This window comes from Penaeus vannamei, chromosome 3 (assembly GCF_042767895.1).
Source record: "Penaeus vannamei isolate JL-2024 chromosome 3, ASM4276789v1, whole genome shotgun sequence".
Classification (NCBI taxonomy): domain Eukaryota; kingdom Metazoa; phylum Arthropoda; class Malacostraca; order Decapoda; family Penaeidae; genus Penaeus; species Penaeus vannamei.
The window spans coordinates 37,448,280-37,454,406 of NC_091551.1; the positions used below are offsets into that span (position 1 = coordinate 37,448,280).

Below are 6,127 nucleotides of genomic sequence, written 5' to 3' on the forward strand. Positions count from 1 at the left end.
CCACTGTTGGCTACCGTTAGAACTAGTCAGTTTATGAATGTAATTTTTACAAGCAACTTACCACATCTTTGTGAAATGGTAACTACCATTTTGGTAAATGTTGATAGTAATTGACTCCTGGTAAATGCATTGATCATATGTTAGTGAATCCAGCCTCAAAATATGGTGTTCATTTTCTGTGCAGACCAAGTTGTATTTTTGAAAGATTTGTTTTTTGATGATAACTGTCAAAAATAGGTTCACATCCACTGGTAGGAATATAAAAATCCAATCTAACAAAGTGTTAAAGTAAGTATTTTTACTTTCAGAAGACACACTGAAAACCACACAAATTTTAGTGAAAAAGCTGAACATTTCTTTGTATTGTTTAAAGCCTATTCAAAGCATAAATATCTACTCAACATTTTTTTTAAATGTGTTTCTGTACTTTCAGCTACATCCAGTACTCTGCCATTGCAGCCAGGGCTGTAAGACAGGCACTGAAGGAGCCCATGAAGTCTGAAGCTGCCAAACGTGAAGGCTCAGCAATTAGGATCATTAAGTGGAAGGATGGCAAAGCCATCAGTAAGTATTTTTTATGGTTTTCCAAGTACTGATACGTAATGTAGTGCAAGACTCTTAAATCTAGTAGTACATTTGAATGAACATAGTATTTGTGTACTCTTGTATTTGTTCAAAGTAGTTAAGGTTTATTATGTGTAAGATAACAATTGTGAAATTAATTTAATTTGTCTTGTATTCAATATTCATTTGTTTTTGTCTGTATGTGATAATCATCAGAGAAATATAACCCTAGAGAAGGATGTATGTCAGTAGATCAAATAGATGTAGTTAGAATATTTCTGATTATGAGGCATGGACTGTATTGCTAAAAAGTTTTTTCATTTTACTTTTTTAAAGAAAAATAGGTTAGTCTTCTCTTGCAACTCATCACAGGTGAAATGTAAAGGTAGTATAATTTCTTCCCATTCTGACCACATTTTGAACCCGGAGCCAACTGTTCCCCAAAATTTAAAATTCTGGCAGCCATCCCACCCATATTTCCTTTTCTTTATAAAGATTAATGGATTCCATTTGTTTTATATATTCTGAACATTTTAATGACCCTCTCCTGCTTCACCCATAACTACTTCTGTTTTATTTTACTAAACCATTCAAACATCAAGATTTATTGGTGCTTATTATTTGCTTCTTCTTGATTTCAAGACTTCAATTGTCTTGTGTAAGTAGTAGTATTGATGGAAATCAAGTGTTATTTGACATCAAACATGGAAATAGAAAATGATTTATGTTGTCTCTTAAAGAAATTTAGTAAAATTGTGTATTGTTTTGGTATGATGGATCTTTTTATGTAATGCATTTACTTTGTCACTATTTTGTAATCAGTTATTCTCTGAAAATTGTCTATTGCATTCATTTCATTGTAAATTTCTGTGAATAATACTGAAAGTAGAAGACATACAGATGTTTGTCACATAATTCTTTTTCAGAAGTGAAAGACCCAGTTGGTATATTTTTAAGATACTTAAATCAGATGTTATTATCATACAGAGGAATATAGCATGGTTATTTGAGTAAAGTGATTACTTATTTTTGTTTTGGCTGCCATGTAATTGATGTACCTTTAAATTATTTTAAGAAAAGCTCTCAAGTTTTAGAACATTAGAGAGGTAGCCACCATGCACTTACTGTCAGCATAGCTCAAAGATAGTTACTCTAGATAAGTAAAGCTTTTTATATAGCCAGTGCTACAGGTAGCTTTGGATGAATCAAAGTAGCGAAAATTGATGTTCATGGTTATATATTTTCCAATGTTGATTTGCCGTGTTATTTAATTTCATTTAGTGAAATACAAATATAAGTAGTTTTTTGTTTGTTTGTTTACTAAATACTGTTTTTTAATTTGCAGAGGAGTAGAGTGGCGGAAAGATGAAGTCCTGCAGATGTAAAGATGTAAAGATGTACAATTGATTCAGTAAATTTATATTAAGAGTTGGTTTATACTTTTTTTATTGCCCTATATAATTTAAGATATTTTTTGTTAAGCTCACAATGATTATTTTCTTCATTTATTTAGCCTCGTACATTAAAGTGCTGAATTAGTAAGAACATTCTCTGATAATTCATGCATATGTAAAAAAAGAAAGAAAAAAATGCACAGAAATCATACACCACACACACATGTACATATTTATTTCAAATATTGGATAGAGAATGTAACATTAGTGGAAGAGTTCCCTTTTGGGGGATTTAACTTTTTCACTTTGTTGATCAACTCCAAACTTAGTCTCTATATGTAATAATAATGTTTTGTCAAGCTTGAAGCTGCTAATGTGACCTTCAATACTGATGTGGGAAAAAAATATTTTCATTTTGAATTGGTTTGTTTATAAGATAATTCTACAATATATGAAGGATTTTATAATCTGATATTTTTTTTCACTGTGGTGTAGGATTGATGAAATGAGATTGCAACCTTATCTCATTGCCACATACTTCATCTAGAAAATATATTATCTTGAATATATAAAGGCAATTTCAATATATATTGATAAGTAATTCAATCAAGCGTTTTCGGCTGTTAGGTAAAGTGGATAACTACATTAGTAAATGTGCAAACCTAAAATATTGTTTTCAGAAATATATTGTAAACAAACCATTGGAATGGTGCCTCTTGCTATGTTTCAAAGTGTAGCCATCCTCTGCTTCATCTACTATCTCCTCCTCCCTTAATACCTTTTTATTACTCTGCAGCCCTAATATCCTTTCTCTGCAGTATACTGCACTTAATATCACTCTTTCACAAGGCCAAGTACTTCCACTACCCACACACCATAAATCTTTTGAGTACCCTGTTTAGGCCAACCAAATTGATTACTTTTTGTGATCCCCACTACAGCCCATTACTGTGACAATGCTCTTCCAATAATGCTTGCAAAATCAAGTAGTCAATGTATCCTTCCGCAGTCGCCCCGATTGTTTCCACTGTCGCAATCGCAACCAAATTCCAAGCTAAATTATCAACTGCGACTTACTTCACTGGCAAATCCATTCCTGCCTAGCCTTACTTTTCCCGGAATACTTAATATGGGAACTGTCTCCGTCTCCCCAACAAACTGCCCTGTCTATGACAAGAATTGGTCAGATTGTGGAGAAAACTTACTTGCCTGCCTCTTCGACTATGATGCAGTATCAGCACAATGCTAGACCATTCCTCTTAGAGGCCGCCACAGATTCTCTACCAATATTGCCACTATTACTTTCCATAGACTTGACTACGGCATTCATGTTTATATTGGCAGAAAATCCCTCCTTGTCTGACCATGTCAATTTTCACCCCATCAGTGTCAGAATTGCTGGCGTCTAGGCCACCCTGCCAAATGCAGCCACTCCACAGCCTGTGATACCCTCTTGAACCAACTTGGTCATGATTGATCAACTGTTCTGCACAATCATGTATATGTGCCAGTTATGGTGGCTCCCATAATATGTTTTATAAGTACTGCTCTACCTACAAGTTTGTCAGAGGTGGCAAGTCTCAGGTTCAAACTTAGCCTCAATTTACACGAGGCTAGACAGGAAGCAGATCAACAAGTTTTTCTCTTGCTCTCTACTCTAGTGCTGCCTTTGACTCTGCTCCTCCCTCTACTTCCTAAGATGTTTTTACATCCCCCCACATCTATCCCTCCGCCATCTTATATTTCTGCTTTCCTTTCCCAATCAAATTCTTTTGCAAATCTGAGTCCAAGAACCCCAATCTCTACCACTGCCCCTACCTCTCTTCCTCCTTGCTTTATCCATAGCAGACAATCTAAACGTTCCATCCCATGTGTTACACCCTCTCCTCCACCTACTTCCACTTACAGAAGTTAAGGAGGCCATATCCAGGCTAGGAGTGGCAAAGAAACGGCTAATTGTGACATCTCTGCTAAATTGCTGAAGTTCGGTGGTGAACAATGGCTTGCTGAGTGCATGATATGGTTGTCTTATGATTGGTTCAATTCCACCGGGACTCCTGAGGGGCATGGTCATCCCTCTCTGGAAGGAAAAAGGGGAATATTAGAACTGTAGCAACCACAGGCATTGCACTGTTCAGCATGCCAGGCAAGGTGCGAGCTTTTATTGAATACTTATGGTGACCAGAATAATCTGGATCCATTCATGGCTAATACACACCGCAGACCTTGCCCTTGTGCTTCGATGAATTGCAGAACACCATTTTGAGTTTAGCCATGGGTTTCATGTAGCCCATGGCTAGTATCTAAATCTATGAAACGTGGATCACTCTTATCATGATTCCTCAATATTATTGGACGACTAGCAAGCCTATATACTTGTATTTAAAGAACTTTAAATTGTGGATGAGGCATGTTTAGTTTCCTGTGAATTCAGGAGTAAGACGTGGACTGGATAACGAGTAGAGCTGTCAGCCAAAATAAATGCAGAACAACACTGGGTTATATCATATGCTGCTTATGTTGCCATATTGAAGTGTCTGGAGACCCAAATAGTGTTTCTCGATGTATGTGACGGCGGAGCGCAGCCCTAGGGACATTAGACCAAGGGATTTGGTGGTCCATATGGACTCTTGGCTTGAGGATCATCCTGACCACCAGTTGCACAAACAACTATGGGTTGAGGAGGCCAGTGGGATAAGCGAGGAAGGCACGACTTAGGCAGACTGACCAGATCCGTCGTGAGGAAGTAGAGGTCTGGCTTCTGGCTCACAAGGTCCCTCCTGGCCTGATGGAACGGAGGGTGGATTCGGCAATGTTTCCTTCCACATTCACCCATTCCTTATCTCTGATCCCTTCCTCTTTCTGTCCAATGTTTCCCTTCCTGGTTAATACCTTCCTCCTTTAACTGCTCTTCTATTTTCCCAGTTCCACCTAAATTAGGCATCCCACCTTGTCCTTAACATTTTCTTGCACATATTTCCACTCACTTCCCCAGTAGCCATGTCTGTACAGACGGCCCTAAATCCACCTCGGACATCGGTTTCGCCGTAATCTTTCCCTCTCATTCATACAGCTTCCTCCTGAATTGAGCGTCCTTACAGCAGGGCTATATGCTATCCTCTTTGCTTAACAACGCATATCATCCATCTCCTCATCCGTCACCATCTTTACCGACTCACGCAACTCATTATCTCAAAGTCCGTCACCTTATCCATCCCATAGTCCGAAAGATACAAGACTAGTTGTTTTATCTGTCTACACGACAGAAAGCAGTCAAGTTTTGCTGGATACCAAGCCATGTCGGGATCCCCGGCAATGAAAACGCAGTTGCCTTAGCACGATCCACCGTCTTATCCACAACCCATCAACCCCGCTTTTCATACATTCAAGCCTCCGACTACTATCCCCACTCCAAAACTTTCCTTTGCAACCGTTGGCAAACTTTCTGGTCACATCTGACCTCCAATAAACTGCAGACTGTCAAACCTTCCATCTCTCATTGGTCGGCCCCATAGCACCAGAACAGACGTTGGGAAATTGCCCATGTCCAACTGCGAATAGGACATGTCCACCTCACGTATTCATAGCTCATGTCACACTCCAACCCACCTCTATGCTCCTCATGCAATATTCCTCTTACAGTCCCACATATCTTACTATCCTGTCCCAGCTTTACAGAAGCCCGTACCCTTGTTTTTTTTCTTATTTATCCTCTAATTCCGAACCTTCCTACCTGTCGAACATCCTCATGGAATCTCCCACCTTTTCAATTGACAACCTATTCTCCTTTCTCAGACGCATAAATGCCTTCCATATGATCTAACCACCCTTAGTCCTTAACCCTTCCCCTTCCATAAATCCCTATCCTATCCCTTTTACTCTACCTCTTTCTACCCCCTCAAAGTACTTTAAATTGTGGAGGATGCATGTTTAATTTCTTGTGAATCCAGGGGTAAGACATGACCTCGACAACGAGTAGAGCTGCCAACTAAAGTAAACGCAGAATAACACTGGGTTATATCATGTGCTGTTTAACCTACCATATTATCTTACAATACCATATTACCGTTGAAAGGTAAGACATCGTGTTCTTTTAAAGAACTCCTTTAGACTCCTTTCGCAACAATTCTTTACCATAGTGTTCTATGACCTTTGATGTCTAGCACACA

General features: G+C 38.4%; 1 long non-coding RNA gene across 1 annotated transcript; it reads left to right on the forward strand.

Annotated features, from left to right (window-relative positions):
- Positions 1-897: 897 nt before the first annotated feature.
- Positions 898-2,001, forward strand: LOC113803384 (uncharacterized). Its single transcript, XR_003475503.1, has 2 exons — positions 898-949; positions 1,910-2,001. It is a non-coding gene; the product is annotated as an uncharacterized lncRNA (long non-coding RNA).
- The last annotated feature ends 4,126 nt before the right edge of the window (positions 2,002-6,127 follow it).